General features: G+C 37.5%; 1 pseudogene; it reads left to right on the plus strand.

Moving 5' to 3' along the window:
* Positions 1–13532: 13532 nt before the first annotated feature.
* LOC138990299 (U6 spliceosomal RNA) lies at positions 13533–13627 on the plus strand (annotated as a pseudogene).
* Positions 13628–22233: the final 8606 nt, after the last annotated feature.

Consider the following 22233-nt stretch of genomic DNA (forward strand, 5'->3'; position numbering starts at 1 on the left):
AAAGTCTTATAAGCTCTTTGGCATATTCACTATCTTTTTCCTAAGTGGCATCCAGGCCAAATCTTTTCTCCATCTGGGACACTCTGAGATCTGATCTTTTACAAACCTGAAAAGAGTGAGAAGTGGTGGAACCTGAATAAGAACAAATGAAGAATAAGAACAAATGAAGGATAAGAAGCCTCTCTGGGAAAAACAAAAGAAAGACATGTGAGGAGGTGCCGCTTCTGACAGGGGTGGCTTAGAGGCATTTGGGAGAGAATGGTGGTCAGACTTATCTATGTTTGCCCAAGTATCCCCATTCTAGGTCTAAGGGTCATATCCCTTTCTGACCAGTGCCTACCCTTGGTATGGAGGACTTGGAGAGTCAGGCATTTAGCTATTTTGTAATTTTGCAGATTATATAATTGGATTTGGAGTTTTATCTTTAGCCATGGTAGCAGGCAGAACGATGACCCCCAAGATGTTCATGGTCAAGTTGTCAGAGATTGTGAATTTCTTATCTTACCTGGCAAAAGGACTTTCAGATCAGATCAGATCAGTTGCTCAGTCATGTCCGACTCTTTGCGACCCTATGAATCGCAGCACACCAGGCCTCCCTGTCCATCACCAACTCCTGGAGTTCACCCAGACTCATGTCCATTGAGTCAGTGATGCCATCCAGCCATCTCATCCTCTGTCATCCCATTCTCCTCCTGCCCCCAATCCTTCCCAGCATCAGAGTCTTTTCCAATGAGTCAACTCTTCGCATGAGGTGGCCAAAGTACTGGAGTTTCAGCTTTAGCATCATTCCTTCCAAAGAATCCCAGGGCTGATCTCCTTCAGAATGGACTGGTTGGATCTCCTTGCAGTCCAAGGGACTCTCAAGAGTCTTCTCCAACACCACAATTCAAAAGCATCAATTCTTTGGCACTCAGCCTTCTTCACAGTCCAACTCTCACATCCATACATGACCACAGGAAAAACCATAGCCTTGACTAGACGAACCTTTGTTGGCAAGGACTTTAGAGACATAATAATGATCTTGAGATGTAGAGATCATTCAGGACTATCCAGATAGACCACTCTAATTACATGCAATCACAGGAGTCCTTATAAGTGAAAGGGGAAAGCATAGAAGTCAAGGTCAGAGTCAGAGAGATTGGAGAGACTACTTACTGGGTATCAAGAAGAAGAAAGTGGGCATGTTCCAGAAATATAAGTGGTCTCTAGAAGCTAGAAAACCATCCCCAAGAAAAATAAATGCAAAAAAGGCAAAATGGTTGTCTGAGGAGGCCTTGAAAAATAGCTGAGAAAAGAAGAGACGCAAAAGGCAAAGGAAAAAAGGGAATATATACCCATCTGAACAGAGTTCCAAAGAATAGCAAGGAGAATAAGAAAGCCTTCCTAAGTGATCAATGAAAAGAAACAGAGAAAACAATAGAATGGGAAAGACAAGAGATCTCTTCAAGAAAATGAGAGATACCAAGGGAACATTTCATGTAAAAATGGGCACAATAAAGGACAGAAATGGTATGGACCTAACAAAAGCAGAAGATATTAATAAGAGGTGGCAAGAATACACAGAAGTATACAAAAAGATCTTAATGACCTGGATAAGCACAATGGTGTGATCACTCACCTAGGGCCAGACATCCTGGAGTGCGAAGTCAAGTGGCCCTTAGGAAGTATCACTATGAACAAAAATAGTGGAGGTAATGGAATTCCAGCAGAGTTATTTCAAATCCTAAAAGATGATGCTGTGAAAGTGCTGCACTCAATATGCCAGCAAATTTGGAAAACTCAGCAGTGGCCACAGGACTGGAAAAGGTCAGTTTTCATTCCAATCCCAAAGAAAGGCAATGCCAAAGAATGCTCAAACTACCACACAATTGCACTCATCTCACACACTAGTAAAGTAATGCTTAAAATTCTCCAAGCCAGGCTTCAACAATACATGAACTGTGAATTTCCAGATGTTGACAATGGATTTAGAAAAGGCAGAGGAACCAGAGATCAAATTGCCAGCATCTGTTGGATCATAGAAAAAGCTAGAGAATTCCAGAAAAATATCTACTTCTGCTTCATTGACTATGCTAAAGACTTTGACTGTGTGGGTCACTACATACTGTGGAAAATTCTTAAAGAAATGGTAATACCAGACCACCTTACCTGCCTCCTGAGAAAACTGTATGCAAGTCAAGAAGCAACAGTGAGAACTGGACATGGAACAATGGACTAGTTCCAAATTGGGAAAGTAGTATGTCACGGCTGTATATTCTCACCCTGTTTATTTAACTTATATATGCAGAGCACATCATGCAAAATGCTGGGCTGGATGAAGCACAGGCTGGAATCAGATTGTGTGGAGAAATATCAATAACCACAGATATGTAGATGACACCATCCTTATGGCAGAAAGCAAAAAGGAAACAAAGAGTCTCCTGATGAAGGTAAAAGAGGTGAGTAAAAAAACTAGCTTAAAACTCAACATTCAAAAAATGAAGATCATGGCATCTGGTCCTATCCCTTCATGGCAAATTGATAGGGAAACAATGGAAGGAGTGACAGACTTTATGTCCTTGGGCTCCAAAATCATTGCAGACAGTAACTGCAGCCAAGAACTCAAAAGACGCTTGCTCCTTGGAAGAAAAACTATGAGAAGCCTAGACAGCATATTAAAAAGCAGAGACATTATTTTGCTGACAAAGGTCCATATAGTGCAACCTATGGTTTTCCTAATAGTCATGTATGGATGTGAGAGTTGGACCATGAAGGAGGCTGAGCACCAAAGAATTAATGTTTTCGAAATGTGGCATTGGAGAAGACTCTTGAGAGTTCCTTGGACTGCAAAAAGATCAAACCAGTCAATCTTAAAGGAAATCAACCCTGAATATTCATTGGACGGACTGATGCTGAAGCTGAAGCTCCAATACTTTGGCAACTTGATGCGAATAGCTGACTAATTGGAAAAGACCCTGATGCTGGGAAAAACTGAAGGCAGGAGAAGAAGGGGATGACAGAGGATCAGATGGATGCTTGGCATTATTGACTCAGTGGACATGAATTTGCACAAACTCTGGGAGACGGTGAAGAAAAGGGAAGCCTGGTGTGCTGCATTCCTTGGGGTCACAAATAGTCAGACACAACTGAGCAATTGAACAATGATGAGAAGCTAGAAAAGGTATTCCCTAGAGACTCCAGAAAGACCATGACCTTGCTGACATAAATTGACTTTCACTTCATTGAAGTATAGTGATATACAGCATTATTTTAGTTTTGGATAGTGATTCAATATTTTTATAGATTATAAAACACTTTCTAGATTATTTAAAGGTATTATAAAATAATGACTATAATTCCCTTTGCTATAAAATATATCTTTATTGCTTATCAATTTTATATATAGTACTTTGTATCAGTTAATCCCATACCTCTGTCTTGCCCCTCCCTCTCCCCTTCCCCACTGGTAACCACCAGTTTCTATATTTGTTTCTACATTTGTTTCTGAGTCTCTGTTTTGCATATATATATATATTTGTTTTAATTTTTAGATTTCACATACAAATGATATTATATGGCATCTGTCTCTTTCTGTCTGACATATTTCACTAAGCATACTATCCTCTAGATTCATCCATGTTGCTGCAAATGGCAGAAGTTCAGTTTTTATGGTTGGGTAATATTCCATTTAATATATATATATATATATATAAAACATATATATATACTGAACATATATATATATAAAAAATATATACACACACACATATATATAACACATATATAAACACATATATATAATATACATATATATATATAACATATATGTATATACATATACTGTTTGTCTGTTGATGGAAATGAATTTGTTCCATATCTTGGCTAATGTAAATGGTGTTATGAACATTGGGGTGCACGTATCTTTTAGAATTAGTAGTTTTATTTTTTTGTAGATATATATACAGGAGTGGGATTGGTCAATAAAGAGCAGAGAAAGAGTCAGGGGCATATGTAGAATAACTAGTATAAGATATAAACATATTATTTAAAATCTTGGTAAGAATTAATAAAGAATGGAAAACAAACGTAGATAAATACAGGGACACCAAGAGATGTGACTCAAAGCATTACAGGGGTCTGAGAGGAACTGGAACAGAGGAACTTTACATTTTATTTAACTATTAAGAACCTACTGTATAGTACAGGGAACTCTACTCAGTACTCTGTAATGACCCATATGGGGAAAGAATCTAAAAAAGAGCAGATAGATATGTGCATAGCTGATTCACTTTGCTGCACAGCAGAAACTAACACAATGTTGTAAATCAACTATACTCCAATAAAAATTAATTAAAAATTGTATTAGGTATTATTGAAAACTTAAAAAAATGTTTACAAGTGACATTTAAAATTAAGAATATATAAAGGAGAACTCTGGTGTTTTTTAAAAAATCTGAAAAACACAAAAAAGTCAGAGAAGGTAAATTAAAATTATATGCAATTCCATCATCTAAAAATAATCATTGTTGACATCTTGATGTATCCTTTCATTATCTTTCTCTTCTTCTCTCCATACATACGTACACACACATGCATATATATGTATTATATATGTATATCATGATATATTTATATATCTACATATACAAATATGTAGATATTTATATAATGCTGCTGTATCTCATTTTAAACAATATATATTTATATAATACTGCTGTATCTAATTTTAAACTTAATATACTTATTTAGACTTAAAATATTGTTAGAATATACATTTTAATGGTTATATATTATTCTATGATATTTACATACTCACACATATGTCATATATATAAATATATAATATGTATTTCATATATATATATATATATATATATATGTATTCCTGGTGGCTCAGATGGTAAAGAATCTGCCTGCAATGCAGGAGACCCAGGTTCAATGCCTGGATTGGGGAGATGCCCTGAAGAAGGGAATGTCTACCCACTGTAGTATTCTTGCCTGGAGAATTCCACGGAAAGAGGAGCCTAGGGGCTATAGTCCATGGGGTCGCAAAGAGTTGGACACAACAGAGAGATTAACGCTTTCAGGCATATAGATTACTTTAAAATTTTCATTATTATAAATAACACTGCAGCAAATTCCCATGTATATAAATATTTGTATATATTGCATTGTTTCTTTTAGGTAAATCCTAACATTTATTTTTAATCTCCAAGTCGCCAATTCTTTATGATCATTACCCACTAGTTTAAAGTAAGTGTTTTCCCTCTCCACTGTTTCCCCTGCCTCCACTTCACAAAGCTGCCTTTTCTACTTGCCCCCAGCCCTGAAGTCTTCCAAGGACCTCAGGGTCAGTATCTTCTCTGGGCATCTCACCTCACTGTTCTTCCTGGCCTTTTTCACAACACTGACCAGGCTCCCGCACCTGGTCAGGTCTGGTCTCATGGCCCATTCTGGCCTGGCTTGCCCTGACTGTCTTGTCTCAAATGTTTTCTCAGGAAAAGCAGTCTCTTTAGAGTTTTTCTTATTCAGCTTCTGTCTTTCAAAGCAGCATGAAAACACTTCTGGGCATAGTGCCAGTAAGAAGTGTGTCACATAGACAAACCAGACCTCCCCACCCCCCACTTCCTCCTAATCCTCATTTTTCCCTTCCAAATACTTCCTGCTTTTCTGTAGCTATGAGACAAGAGACAAAACTCTCCTGTTTAGTATGCAAGAGCTAAGTTCACAATCAGATGGCTGTTTCGCCTGTAAGTGCATTTTATTCACCCCCTGAAATTCTTTCTTGCCATCAGCATTTAAGTTAAAAATCACACTGGAGAAAAAAACCACTTATGTATGCAACACCTAAAAGTTGTTCACAGCAGAGCTGATCTTTCAAATGACAAAAAATTGAAGATAGTGGTAATTCAGTTACATTCTACTTCTTGGGTTTCAACCTCATTCAAAGTACAGTCTTTCAGCAATTTTTATTGCTTTTTTTTATATAATCAAGCATGAGAAGAGATGCATTGGAATTTCTAGGGCTTGGGTAATTAAGCACCTCCTTGCATGTTCTACGAATTCTATGGGAGCAGAAAAGCTTACTTATATTGATGGATCATCCTCCCTTAAGACCCAGGAAAGCACTCTATGTGCCTGGAGGTCACCACTGGGGTAGGGAGGACCCGCCTTCAACACCTGGAGGCCTTGCTGGGCAAGTGGTGCGGTGACCTCTGGTGGAACAGAGGGCCAAAGAGCCATTATGCTCTGCAAGGGGCAGCTGGGCCGGAACTCTTGAGGGCTTTTATTTGTGAATTCCTTAACAAGCACATCCTGCAATAAAATTTACCAACGCTGCTGAGGATGTATCCTTTTGTATGTTTATTTCAAATTTATATAAACACCCCTGACCTCATGTTTTTCTGACTCATTGCAGCAGGTTTTTTTTTTTTTTTCCATGTGTGGAGGAATTTGTATATTTGTTTTTGAATCCTAACAAATGTTAATTAATTTTCTTTACCTTTTATAGTTCTACTTTCAAAGAGGAAAGTAAAACTGATGGGAGGATATGAATTATTATGAATTTAGATTGACAATATCAATCTGAGTGGATAAAATACTGAATGACTAAGAAACATACCAATTCCAGTCACTGTTGAAGCGTTTACTAAGCTATGTGATATGTGACTGGTTACTCTTTCACTTTCCTCATTTATAATGTTAGCATGATAATAATCACTTGCCTCATAGGATTGCAGTAGTGATTCCTAGCAATAATGCTCTAAAATTCTTAGTTTAGTAGCTGGAACATAGTCATCTGGCAAAAACATTACTATATTTAGTTTTTCACTATTATACTTTCACAATTATACTGTGATTAGATTTGTGCATATCAATGTGTTGACCAGTATTCTACCCACAAGGTTGTATAAACTTCTTCCAGTTATTTGTTTTTTTTTTTTCCAGTTATTTGTTTACTGCATTACTTTCCTGATTTCCAAGAGTAACAACACTAACATTGTTTTTCACTTTATAGTGCATTTTCGTATTTTATTTCATCCACATTACAACTAAGTGAGCCAGATATTATAAGTTCTACTTGTCTTTAATAAAAAAGTTTAAGCGGTTTACAAAAGTTCATTCACTTATTCATTCATATATTTTAAGCTTCTATTATTACTATCTTCAGTACTATTTTATCTCTTTGTCCAAAATTACAAGTAAGGAAGTGGCAACACTGATATTCAATACTATTCCTCTGATTCCAAATCTCATACAGTCCATTGCCTGTTGACTACTTGTCAACCACCTGTACCATGAGCATGTGAAGTAATCACAACTTATTTACTAAGTTCAGGGTAGATTGCTCATAAACTCTCCCAAACTGGTAAGAGTGAGTGTCAGTCACTCAGTTGTGTTTGACTCTTTGCAACCCTTAGGACATGTGGGCTCCTCTGTCCTGGAATTCTCCAGGCAAGAATACTGGAGTGGGTTGCCTTTCCCTTCTCCAGGGCATCTTCTCAACACAGGGATGGAACCCAGGCCTCCTGCACTGCAGGCAGATTCTTTACCATCTGAGCCATTAGAGAAGCTAAAAAGTGGTAGGAACTTCACACTTTCAAAAGATCTCCCAACATGATTTCACAACTTTCCTAGGTTCAATGTTTTTATAAAATGACTTAAAACTCTATGACAGAAAATTGTAGTTAGATTAAACAAAGTCCCTCATGCTTTAGTTTGAGTGAGTATGTTGCATGCCAGATACAGAGTAAAGCAACTGGGATAGAAAAGGCTGGGGTGTGGAAAATGTGTTGTTATTCTAGACCTGAAGAAAATGAGGCCTGGAGCCGTGCAGGCATCTGAGAAAAGAACAGTGCTGGTAGATGAAACAGCAAATGTAAAAGCTTCTGGGGATGTTTGAGAGACAGTGAGAAGAGCAGTATGTCAGAAGCAGAATGGGCAGGAGAAAGTTCTAGATCAGTTCAGAGAGCAAAGAGGGAGGAGGAGGAGACTTTGTGGGGTCTTTGGCTCATGCTGCTGCTGCTGCTGCTGCTAAGTCCCTTCAGTTGCGTCCGACTCTGTGCAACCCCATAGACGGCAGCCCACCAGGTTCCCCCATCCCTGGGATTCTCCAGGCAAGAACACTGGAGTGAGTTGCCATTTCCTTCTCCAATGCGTGAAAGTGAAAAGTGAAAGTGAAGTCGCTCAGTTGTGTCCGACTCTTAGCGACCCCATGGGCTGCAGCCTACCAGGCTCCTCCGTCCATGGGATTTTCCACACAAGAGTACTGGAGTGGGGTGCCATCGTCTTCTTTCGTAGTGAGGATTTTGTCTTTCAGTCTGAGATGTGAAGGCATGGACGGTTTGGGAGTGAGGAGCCCTGTGATCCATGTCAGCTTTACGAGGTGAGAGTAAGGGACCAAAGGGAGCCACTGACTCACCAGAAGTGACTCTCCCTACAATTTCAAACTTTTGTATGTGTGTTTGTGTGCTCAATAGCTCAATTGTGTCTGACCTTTACGACCCCATGGACTGTAGCTTGCCAGACTCCCTTGTCTATGAGATTTTCCAGGCAAGAACAGTGGAGTGGGTTGACGTTTTTTCCTCTGGGGAATCTTCCCAACTCAGGGATTGAACCCACATCTCCTGCATTGCAGGCGGATTCTTTTACCACTGAACCATTGGGGAAGTCTTTGTATAGATGCAAATAAGATCTATACACTTTTCTAACAATTTTAGGAATCAATTAAAATTGCTGATAGATTATCAAAAGCTGGACTTGACCTTGTAGAAGAGCTATGGAGTCAACTCTTCTGTATCTTACAGTCCTCTTGGATCTGTAAAACAGCAATCACACCACATATGTTAATGATTGCCTGACTTCTCAAATATTTTGTCTCTTGTTGCTGTTTGATTGATCATTAGTAAATCATCATTAGTAAACTTACACATAAATCTATGCAACTATTATGTATACGCTTAAAAAAGTAAAATCAGTTCAGTTCGGTTCAGTTGCTCAGTCGTGTCCAGCTCTTTGCGACCCCATGAATCACAGCACTCCAGGCCTCCCTGTCCATCACCATCTCCCGGAGTTCACTCAAACTTACATCCATTGCGTCGGTGATGCCATCCAGCCATCTCATCCTCTGTCGTCCCCTTTTCCTCCTGCTCCCAATCCCTCCCAGCATCAGAGTCTTTTCCAATGAGTCAACTCTTCGCATGAGGTGGCCATAGTACTGGAGTTTCAGCTTTAGCATCATTCCTTCCAAAGAACACCCAGGGCTGATCTCCTTCAGAATGGACTGGTTGGATCTCCTTGCAGTCCAAGGGACTCTCAAGAGTCTTCTCCAACACCACAGTTCAAAAGCATCAATTCTTTGGTGCTCAGCTTTCTTCACAGTCCACCTCTCACATCCATACATGACCACTGGAAAAATCATAGCCTTGACTAGATGGACCTTTGCTCGCAAAGTAATGTCTCTGCTTTTGAATATGTTGTCTAAGTTGGTCATAACTTTTCTTCCATGGAGTAAGTGTCTTTTAATTTCATGGCTGCAGTCACCATCTGCAGTGATTTTGGAGCCCAGAAAAGTAAAGTCTGACACTGTTTCCACTGTTTCCCCATCTATTTCCCATGTAGTGATAGATTACTTTTTAAGTTGGTAAATATTAATTTTTCACTATGAATATGTGATAATCCCATAGCCAACAGTGAGGTAATGAAATTGTCAAGTACCACAAACATCCAATTATAAGCACTTTGAGAGTAGAAACCCTATCTACCTAATCTTTATGCTTCTCTATTGACAGGAAAGCTCTTTTCATGAGAGCTCCTTTCAAAATAGTTATGAATGTGTTTTCTTTAATGTGCTAATAAAATCTGATAAGATCATACTAATAACTTAGTTTTAATTTGGGTGTCTTCCCAGTTCACCGTGATTTGCCTTTTCCCAGAAACTTTCTACATGTACAGGCATTGTATCCCACCTGACACTACCCCATTATGTTTGGGCAGAACATGACTTTGGCCTCTCTTTAAAAATAATTGGACCAGGAGAAAGAACCAAACAGTTAGTAGGAGTCTCTCCCTTCGTCTTAGAATTAAGACCAAGGCTAGACCTTGGATGTAACTGGGAAGATTATGATACATTTGCCCTCCAGATGAGAGAAATAAAGGAAGTTAATTTGTTTAGAGTGAAAATAGTTTAGCAATGTCACATAACCAGTATGCAGAAGCAGGGAAGCAATTTGGAGAGTTTATTATTTTCTGTTTCTACAAACTTTGGAGGCACTGACTTATTCCAAGAGAATATCTGTGTTCTTATATTGACTTATCACTTTCTACCCAAAATATATATGATCGTTTTCTGTTACTTACCTTAATTAACCTAACTTCCTATTCTGATAACCCATTTCAACCTTAGTAGACCTAGCTGCTGCTGCTCACCTAGCAATACTGATTTAATGACAGACACAGCGCCTAGGATTAAACCAAAGTTTACCAAGAGTCAAGTAGGTTTGATTTGCTGCTTCTTTTATTTAAGAGGCAACGTCAACTATCAATGGGCCATTAATCACAAAACACTACTGATGATTTACAAAGACATCTTGGTTATTTCCTAATAACTTTGTCTTTATAGAGACTGGTTTTTAAAAATAAATAGTCTGATCTTAAAAAGAATTTCAAAATCCATGCATTTCTATGTAACAGTCATCCTACTTAAATGCTAACAAAATCTGTTTGTATGTAGATAAAAAATCAAAATTTGAAAATATTAACATATCAATTTATAATATAGTGTTACAAGTGAATTAAAGTATAAAATGAAAAAAAAAGTATAAAATGAAGTCCTAATACCAATTTTTTTTTCACTAGTTTATGATCTTCAGTTTCATGAAGCTTAAATCAAGATCCAAAATTATTTGGAATTGTAAAGAAGTTACAAACAAATGAACTGGTCTACTCCCAGAGATCATGAGTGTAATTGGAATTACTGACTCTCAGTAGAGAGTCATTCTGCATATATTCACTCTGTAATTACAAGGTTGCAACCAGCTTCTGTGTAAGTTTTTGTCTAGACTTATAAAAACTTTCAATAAAGCCATGGAGACATTCAATTGCTTCCTGTCTCATGGAAAAAGTTGTAGAACCCAAGTCATGTTGCTTGTTATAAGGTGATTTCAGAGTTTGTGGCCTTTCTTTAGTGCTTCATCTGAATCGAAGAAAGAAAACCAGGAACTCTTACTCTTAATAATACAGTGGAAGAATTGTCTAGAAAATTGGCATTGAGCAAGATTTTTTATCAACTATGAAAGTAGGCAAAGTAAATATTTTGTGATAAGAAACATCATTATGGAGCACAGACAGAATTTGGTACTTATCCATTCATTATGTGGTAGTATCTTCATAACTCTAAGAAGTAAAATTTCCATTGCAGTAATACTGAAAACATTCCAGTGATTCTGTCAACTCAAAATATCTATCCTCTATAATTATTATAACTTTTTCTGTGATATATTTTAAGTTGGCATATTTTCAGGTTAAAACAACATTTATACCACTGAAAAACTTACAAGAAACTTATTTCTGTATTGTAGAAGAGCTTTCACTTTACGTGTTGGACTTAATGTTTTTATTTTTCTGGAATAGTTACAACAGTTATAAAATATTTGAATCTTAATAGTTACCAGGATGAGTTAATATGGTAATTTAGAAATGCCCAGATGCACAGAGATCAGAGTTTAGAACGGTTGACATTGCTGCTTCTTCGATCTCCATTTAAAACAATGATGGGAGTGAGGCTATCAGAGGTTACAAAAGAACATCTTTAATAGGCCTATGTGTAAGGAATGAAAACAGAAGAATCTGTCTCAAAAGGTAGACAAAAAATCAAATGGGGAGACTGTGGAAGTTCAAGAAGAATTTTCAAGTTAAGAGCAAGGACAGATACAGAGTCAGAAAATAAAAAATTTAAATTAGGAAAGCAAAAATATTAACAGTACTGTATGCTGTTTAATAAGGCTGGATTCATCATCCAAACACAGGGTAAACATTTTTAGATGGATAGATATAGAAGTAAGAATTGAATATCTTAATCCAGAGTCGCTTTCCCAAGCCAGTATCTTAGGACAAATAAGCAGGATAAACTGCAGGACGCTCACCATGAGGACAGCAATTCAGTGATGCAGTGCTAATGTGCTGAGGAATCTGATCACATTTGAGTCCTAACTGCTCCTCCAGCCTGATGGTTACAAATAAATCAGTGAGCCAACCCCTGCCAATCAGCTCTTTACCATATATAAATGGCTTATTGTTCCTTTGTACTCTAAAACCTGGGCTTCCCAGGCGATGCTAGTGGTAAAGAATTCCCCTGCCAGTGCAGGTTAGACATTAGAGATGCGAGTTCTATCCCTGGGTCAGGAAGATCCCCTGAAAGAGAGCATGGCAACCTACTCCAGTATTCTTGCCAGGAGAAATGCCATGGACAGAGGAGCCTGGCAGGCTGCAGCCCACAGGGTCGCACAGAGCTGGACACAACAGAAGCGACTTAGCACGTACACACTCAAAAAGCTATGAAAAAAAACTGTGTATATTCAATATAAATGTTAAGATAAACCAATTAAAATTCACTAAATTATTTTTGAAAATATTTCTTGAGTTTCTAGTATCTGTTGGGTATCATATAAGATTCAAATTGTCAACATTATAACAAGAATTAATTAATATTTAGCTGTAATGCTAGACAGACTTTTTATTTAATCAGACACTGGTAATAACCATTAATATTCACTTTGGAAGATGTTACTGTGACTTCAGAGAGGCAGGGCTGAGCCAGCTGTGAATATTTGTTCAATCTTGTTAACAAACAGAAACAAAGACATTCCAATATATAGATTAATTCATAAAACAAATCTGTGTAGGGCTGACCAAACTGGGCAGAGTCAGGCATGCTGAAAGCACATTTCAGATATGTTAACTAATACAGAGTAGAAAAGTGTTTTATCAGATGTACAATATAAATGTATCTAAGAACGTGACTGAAAGAGAACTTCCATCCTTTAAAGATTGGTGTAAACACCATCTCCACACAGGACTTTCCTGAGCCCATCTGGATTTAATCTTTTTCTCCCCAGTGATTTATCCTAACTCTGGTATGACAATTATTACTCTCTATTATGGCCCAACTCCTATGCTGGACTGTCATTTTTTTTTTTTTTTTTAAGTACTCTCTATAATAGCCAGAACTATGCCTCTTGTCCTAGAAGTATCTAAGTACTTTTTTATAATTGAAAAAAACACATTGAAATTTATTTGGTGCCTACTATTTCCATAAATTAGATGATGAAACTTCTTTCTAAGAAGCTCCTTTTCATTTAAAAGCACAGATTTTAAAGCTATCTTGCAAATATTTTCTGTCTTGCTTTTACAGTGAGCAATAAAATGTTTTATCGATAAATTTTATTTTATCATTATGTCCTCAATATTTAAGCCAAATACATAACAAATGGTATCAATCAATATAAAATAATTTCATACACTGACCACTGATAAATACAAGTCAAAATAAGCTGGTGCTGGCTTGGGTAGCACATATACTAAAATTGGAACAATACAGAGAAGATTAGCATGGCGTATAAAATAGATAACTAATGAGAACCTAGTGTATAGCACAGGGAACTCTACCTGGTGCTCTGTGGTATCCTAAGTGGGAAGGAAATCCAAAAATGAGAGGATGTATTTTATACATATGACTGATTCACTTTGCTGTGCAGAGGAAACTGACACGGCAGTGTAAAGCGATGTTACTCAAAAAAAAAAAAAAAAAGCCTGGATAAGATTATAACAAACAAAATACACTTACAATGGATGTCTAGCTTTCCCTTGTGGACAATGTATACCAGAATCATTTCCCAGGAGGCCTCATTAGGTGACATTTGTCAATTTAATGAAGTTGTAAAGGTCCAGGGTATATGGTAGTCAGCTCTGAAGGTTTGACACACGTGAAAGATGTATTTTTCACTATAGTGTGCCATGAACTAAGGACCCAAGGGTGATGTATATATAATTCTAGTAAATTAATTTTCAAAAATAAGTTATGGCCAAGCCAACTTGCTTGGATGGGGCCTTCCCAATCTCAATTTATCTGACTGTTCATTTAATAGAAAACATGTTTGTTGTCTTTTTATAATCCCAATATTTCACTGGCTAATCAACATATAAAGTCAGAGCGTATCCCCAAGAGTAGTCAAGTTCATCCTACCTTCCTATTATCTAAAATTTACTGGATTCTCATGGGCTTCCCAGGAGGCACTAGTGGTAAAGAACTCTCTTGCCAATACAGGAGATGTAAGAGACATGGTTCTGTCACTGGGTTGGGAAGATCTGGAGAAGGGCATGGCAACCCTCTACAGTATTCTTGCCTGGAGAATCCCATGGACAGAGGAACCTGGCAGGCTACTGCCCATAGGATTGCAGAGTTGGACACAACTGAAGTGACTTAGCATGCATGCATGCATCAGTTTCTCATAAAATCATACTTAACACTAAAGATTTTGAGATAAACAGAGTGTAGGAAAACCTCAAACTCATAGAGAAAGACAGTAGAAAAGCAGTTACCAGGGGTTGGATGTGGGTGAAATTGGGAGTGATTGGTAAAAGGATATAAACTTTCAGTTACAAGATGAATAAATTCTGAGGATCCAATATATAACGTGTTGACTATAGTTGATAACACTGTATTGCATAATTGAAATTTGCTAAGACAGTAGAACTTAAACTCATAAGATAAATATGTGAGCTGATGAATGTGTTAACTTCATTGTGGGAATTTTTTTCACAATATGTATGTATATCAAATCATCACATTGCATACTTTAAATTTCTTGCACTTTTAGAAATTTTCATCCCTGAGTCATTAGAAAAGAACAAAGAAAGAAGACGTGTGAAGGGTGGGGAGAAAGGTGATGAAATAAAAAGAAGGAAATTCAAGACTGGCTATACGCCCTTCCTTATTATCTTCTGTCCATCTATTTTCAGTCACGATATCACGATGTTTTTACATAATTATTTTGACTGTGCATTTCTGCATATATTTAAATACAGAATTTATATTACATAAACTTTCCCTGGTGAAAGTTGATGTATGGTACAAAGTTTCAGTTATGCAGGAAGGTGACCTAGATGGGTGGGATGGAGGGGTTTGGGAGGGAGGTCCAAGAGGGAGGGGATACATATACACATATAGCTGATTCCCTTTGTTGTACAGCAGAAGCCAACACCACATTGTAAAGCAACTATACTCCAATTAAAATAAAAAGATGAGCTCCATTGTATAGCATGGGGACTAATAGTAAACAACACTGTACTTGAACAATTTTTAAGAGGGTAAATTTTATATTAGGTATGTATATCACCTCCCCCCCCCAATGTGATAATAATAAACACAAAAGGAGGAAACTTTTGGATTTGATGGATATGTTTATGGCAATAGACTGTGGTGATGGTTTCACAGGTATATTCATCTCCAAACCCATCAGGGTATAAGATTTACATTAAATATGTACAAGTGTTTTGTATCAGTTATACCTCAATAAAGTGGGTAAATTTTTCTAAAATATAGGGATGATTCCAGACTCAGATCTCTGAGTCTGCAAATAGGTCTTATTCAGGAGAAGCAGAGACACACCAGGTATCCCTGAGACGCTGCAGGGTGCAGGAATGTGTACACAGAGCTCACAGGTGACAGTCGTCACTTTGAAGGTTCTCTGCAGCCCCTCAGCTGTGTCCCCTGCCCTTGCCACTCCCTGCTCTGCTGCCTTTTATTGGTCAGGCCTCTAGTCTTGGTCCCTCACCAGCTTCATTTAACCATCTTGGACATTGCCAAGAGAAGATTTGGGCATGATGGAGACGTTATGGGTAGGGGAGAGGTTTGAGAAGACAAAATTTGAGAACCAGATTTGGCAATGTTCAGGATGTAAGTATTTCGATTTTATTAATTTTATTTATTTACTTTGGTTTTTATCCCAACACTACTAATCCCTCCTGTAAGAACCTCCAGCTGACATCTTCTGATGGAATTGGTGACTTCTGCAAATGCAGCCAAGTTGGTAAAATCTGAAGTTATATTATTTATTACTGATTTAATCTTCAAAAAATCAATTCAATTCACTAAAAAGGGTTTTTGGTGGAGGGATGCTAAAAACCGGATGCTAAATCAGATACAGGAGACATTCAGTCACTCACAGAGATCCATTTTGATTTTTTTTTAATGCATTCCTTGAATTGAGAAGAAGGAAAAAAAGAACCTACGTATATGTTTCAGACTGCTCATATTGGAGTTGGGAATTGTGTTAACACTGAACAACAAATTAACAAATCGATTGACCTGCTTATGGTATTCCATATGCAGTGCATGTCAAGATTGTGTAAATACTATCTTAGATAAATGTATGTGTGTGGGGAGCAATCTGTTCCTTTTAAGGGTTAAAGCTGTTCAGAATTCCGCCAAAGTGGTATAGCTTGTCTAATGTAAGTTAAGAGACAACACTAAGTATTTAATAAAGGGATTCATTCAACCTGTGTAAACAAGTATTGGAGAACATTCATATGCAGTTAAAATCTGTGATTTGAAACTAAAGTAAAATTTTCAGTTTTCACCCGTGATGTCGAAATAAGGTAGGATAAATTAGACCAGAAAAATATTCTACTGCATCTACATATTATAAACATGTAGATTAATCTATATATTTCATACAAACATATTAAAAATAAAATGTGAATATTCTTTTACCACCTTGATTCATATTTATATTTTATCTTCCTACTCCCAGTCTTCAATTCCCCATTCATGAAAATTTTGGAGAAAAATAAAGACATTTTTATTTCCTTCATATAGTCCAGATTCTCTATTAGGATGCATTGTATGTATTCCCTGAATAAATTCTCACAGGGACCCTGATAGAAAAGGAACTATTCCAATTTTTTCCATATGAGAAAACAGAGACACAAAAATAAGTAGAAACAGACTTATTCATATCACTAACAAGTTTAAGATTTGGAAGTAGAAAGCTGTTTGACACGACTCTTAACAATGGTGATCTTTTCTATTGGTACAATCTTATTTTGAAAACCTCTAGCCAGAATTTATTCCCTTGATTTAAAAAAGTCTGATGACTCTCAACTCCCTATTCCTAGAAAGTTTAAATTCCTTAACGTGGCGTTCAGTATTCTCTTCAATTTAGTTCCTTCCATGTTTTCTACTTAAGTCTCCCAACTTTTCTTCACTTGCTTTACTATCAGTTCAGTATGGACTACTTGACATTTGCTTAAAAGTCTCAGTTTTTTCTTCCTCTGTTTAATGGTTCACACTGTTTATTCTTAATTGGATTATTTTCTCTCTCTACTTATATCTGTTGAAATCCTATGTATCATTCAAGTCTTAGGATAAATATCACTTCTTCCGTAAAGCCGCTCTCTCTCTTTCTTAGCCAAGCATTCATAAACCATTGCTTACACCTCTGGTATAGAACATGGGCAGTCTGACCCTAGGCTGCAGTTATTTGTGCATCTGTCTTAGCTCATTCATCAGACTCTTCAAGGGAAGAAACCCCTCTTTATACTTTCCACAGTGCCTGGAATAGATCTAGGTACAAGGGAGATGCAATAACCATCCCTTGAATGAGTGAATTAAAGTGATAGACAACTGAAGAGTTAGATGTTATGCTTTATTAGGTGGGATCCTTTTGCTGTAGATTCTCATAGAACTTTTCAAAACTGATAAAATGAAACTTGCTCACAATAGAATCTCCAAATGTTATCCCCAGGATAGGCTCTGGAATAGTAATATAGAAACCTTCTTGGAAACCCTTGGAAACCATTCCAAAATGTCAAAGATCCTTGATTCAAAAACAATGATGATGACATTAATATGGAAAACACATGCGGTAATTAAGGATGGATAGGTACGTGTGCGTATACTATGTTAGATTTTTTTTTTAATTGATAAACCTACATACCAAAGAATAAAACCTGTTTGTGACACATAATGTTAAGATAATTTGTCAGTAACACATGCATTGCTAAATGTTATAACAGTAAAAAATATTATAAGTTAATGCACCCATGGGTCATTCAACTCAGCTGGCAATACACCTGAATAAAAAGGGAGAGCTAGGCTTAATCTCCAAGACTGTCATTTATTTCTTTCACACAAAAAGTATGGGACACAGGTGGCCAGAAGTCAAAGATCATACTCTGTCTGAATGCTTCATAAGGCACAGTACAAATGTATGGATCCTGCTGGGTGAAATCAAAAAGTCACTAGAACGGGGTACCATTTTAGTGACCCAGGTCAAAGGCCATACTGCTTTTGGTGTTTTACAAATGTTTGACAGATTAAATACCCACCTCCTAGGGATAACAAATAGGCCATGGAGCTAAAAGTATTCATAAGCATTAAAGCTTCATTCAGAATTCTCCTTTCGAAGGATGTAGGTCACAAGGATTAGTAATATGGTTACAAAAATTTTTTCCCGTTGTTGAAAAATTACACTCTGGACAATATTCCTGAGTGTACTTGTAGGTCACCCAATATGAAGACTAGAAAAATAGAAAAGAGTTTAAAAATAAAAAAGCAATGGTTACACCTAGACCTGTACTTTCCTGAAATGCAGCATAACCCTTTCAGGATATTTTCATATTTCATCATACATTTTTTTATTGAACGAAGTGTCATTTTATCACTGATTTACGTAAATTATACTGCTGACTTTCAGCACTTTTTATAGGTCACTATCTCTAGAAAGTTGACCTGTTATAAGATATGTTTGACAAACAACCCCTGGTGCTATCAGGACAATAATGTGTGGAAAAGTGTTTTATACCTAGTGTTATAAAATGCTCTGAAATTAAGGCATTATTATTATTTAACACGATATCTCCTTATGATTTCTTGAACTCTTATGACAGTATGCCCCCAAAGTTAGTGCTGCTGTATGCCTCTCTCTTTTTCGGTGTTCCTTTACAATTTGAAAATAATCATTTAGTTTCCTTTGTGGCTTTATGTAAACCAATGGTTTCATTTACTCGAAGTTAGAATCACCTGAAGGGATTGTTCCAACAGATGACTGGGCCCCACCCCAGAATCAAATTAAAATTTTTTTTCAGCTTTATTGAGGTATAATTGACAAACATTGGATATACAGAAGTTGTAGAACACAATGATGATGGTCTCATATCAATTGTGAAATGATCACCACGATCAAGCTAATAGGCATTCATGACCTCACACAGTTACCTTTTTTCCCCTTCATCCCTCTGTCCCTCTCTCCTCTGGCAACCAACACTTTGTTCTCTGTGTCTATGAGTCGGCTTCTAGTTTGGTTTGTTCATTTGTTTTGTTTTCCTTGAGATTCCATAGAACTTTCTACTGAGTAGTGGGGTCCAAGCACTGGCATTTCTAACATGCCCAAAGGATGCAGATGCTGCCGGTCCAGAGAACACACATAGGATCCACTGACATAAACAACCTGCCATCATAACAGCTTTGTTTCCTTTAATCCTGACTCCTAGAAGATCTACATGTGTGTGTGCTCAGTTCTGTCCAACTTTTGGTGAACATATGGATGGTAGCTCGCCAGGCTCTTCTGTCCATGGGATTTCCCAGGCAAGAATACTGGAGTGGGCTGCCATTCCCTTTCCAGGGGATCTTCCCAACTCAGGGATCGAACCCATGTCTCTTGCATCTCCTGCACTGGCAGGTGGGTTCTTTACCACTGAGCCACCAGAGAAGCCCCAAGAAAGAGCTACAAGCCCAATAAACCTTCAAGTTAGTAAGAGGTGGGCAGCTGATTCTGAGAAACATGATTAACTAAAGCTCCACTCAGGTGCTGTGCAACTATATCTGGATGGATGACCAGATATTGTGTGAGGACATAAAATACTAAAAGAAGAAGCAAATTGAGCTTTATAATTAATAGTTGTGATGAACTCTGTTATTTTTGAACGTCTTCCCATGATTTGCATATTATCAGCAACCCAAGCTGAGTGTGGGTTTGCCTCAGAACTACACTATAAATCATCAGAGGTAGGTTTAATAGTCATTACCAACGCTTGTGTTCCACACTGAAATGTCTTTGTCTGCTTACTTTCTCCTCTTCCTTTGCATTCCACTGATCATCAATCACAAAAGCAGCTTGGCCATTTCTCTCTGTCTTGCCTCAGTGAACTCTGACTTTCCTTGACCATTAACCCCTAACTGGAATGCACATGGCCTGGGACACCTCTGTGGGCCCCTATTCACCTCTCCCAGTGAGCCTGCCTTCCTGGCACTGAGCCGCAAGGCAATATTTTCCATCTGTTGAATGAAGAGCATGACACAGCCAGTTGGATAGGGTTTTGGAGTCCACAGCAAACCAACGATGCACAACTCACTTTTATTTCACAAGCCTGTGGGAGCCCAAAGAGATAAGGGGCCTTTCTGCTAGGCTGAACACAGAGCCTGGCATTCAGAAACAAATTCTCCTTCCTGAAACACTCAATATGGTTTTTATTCAAGCCAGAAACATTGTGGGTTGGAATAATCTAAGGATGAATCTAATCGGAAGTTATCTTGAAATGTGTGAGTAAGCTTCTCTTTCATACACCAGCTGTTTCCTTTCCGTTGAATGTTTACTGGATGGCGGATCAGCCAGTCTTTATTATGCAGTAGCGGGGAAATTTTGTCTGTTCCAAAAAGAACCTCCAAGGCCTTTCAAGGAGTAGAGAGGAAGAATGGTTCATCCTGAGTTCAGACAAATTAGTGGGGGGTGGGGGAGGAGGAGAAGAGACTGATAAAATCACATCCTCAAATTAGGGAATATTTTTCTTTATAAGTATTTTTTTTTAATGTTTTAGTCACAACTGCTAGTTCTCACTATCAGAATATGTGATGCAATATTGTTAAAATAGCATTGCTAAGGATACAAAAATAATTCCCCCAAGCATTTAAAAATATAGGACTTGTAATAAATGTTGATATATAAACTTTCTTAATTTACACATTGGAGGAGAAAAATTAGGTGTTAGGTATTGTTAATAGTATCATTATCTTTAAAAATCAAAATGGGGAGAAATAATCTTGGTTAAGGAAAAAATGTTATGTAATGATATTTACTTGTTTAAAACATTCTGACCCCATGGACTGTACAGTCCATGGGATTCTCCAGGCCAGAATACTAGAGTGGGTAGCCTTTCTCTTCTCCAGGGGATCTTCCCAACCCAGAGATCAAACCCAGGTCTCCTGCACTGCAGGTAGATTCTTTATTAGCTGAGCCACAAGGGAAGCCCAAGAATACTGGAGTGGGTAGCCTGTCCCTTCTCCAGCAGATCTTCCCAACCTAGGAATTGAACCAGGGTTTCCTGCATTGCAGGTGGATTCTTTACCAACTGAGCTATCAGGGAAGCCCTCCAAACATGTCAGTTGCTCTTTAAGAATTGAATTATACTTCCTGGTGTGGTTTTTCAAGTCTCTTCATGACTACACCCAAATTCTCTCCAGTCAAACAATACTCATATTAAAGATCCAAAATATTCTGACTTTTTTTCTGTTTTCTCTGTCTGAAATTCCCTTTACCATCAATTTTGCATATTAAAATTAAACCTACAGACAATACTCTAATTATTTAATCTTTCTAAATCTTCCTTCTTTCACTAATACCCATCCCTCTGGAAATAATCACATTTTAACGATTTTGTGCTCTGGATGGCATTTGTGTCTCTTCTTGATGACAATGCTGTGTGCAACTACACAATAGCTATATTTTATTCTACCTGCACTGCCTTTAGATTCTGTGCTAGATATTATACATGTGTTACTTCATTTTATCTCTACAGCAACTTTTTGAAGTTAATATTAGTGATATTATCTTCATTTACAAATAAGAAAACAGAGTTCAAAAAGGCTGAGACACTTGCTCAATGATGCTATGTGGTCAAAGTGGAATTTAAACTTGAATGTGCCTGATTAAAAAAGTTCAATTTTGGGAGGCAGAAGACCTAAACAGATATTTCTCAGAAGAAGACATACAGACGGTCAATAGGCACATGTAAGATGCTCACATTCCCTAATTACTAGAGAAATGCAAATGAAAGCTAACTGAGGTACCACCTCACACAGGTCAGAGTGTGCGTGTCCTCAGTTGCTCAGTTGTGTCTGACTCTTGTGATCCTATGGACCAAAGTTCACCAGGCTTTTCTGTCCACGGGATTTCCAGGCATGAATACTGGAGCAGGTTA

The sequence above is a fragment of the Bos mutus genome, chromosome 12 (genome assembly GCF_027580195.1).
Source record: "Bos mutus isolate GX-2022 chromosome 12, NWIPB_WYAK_1.1, whole genome shotgun sequence".
NCBI lineage: Eukaryota > Metazoa > Chordata > Mammalia > Artiodactyla > Bovidae > Bos > Bos mutus.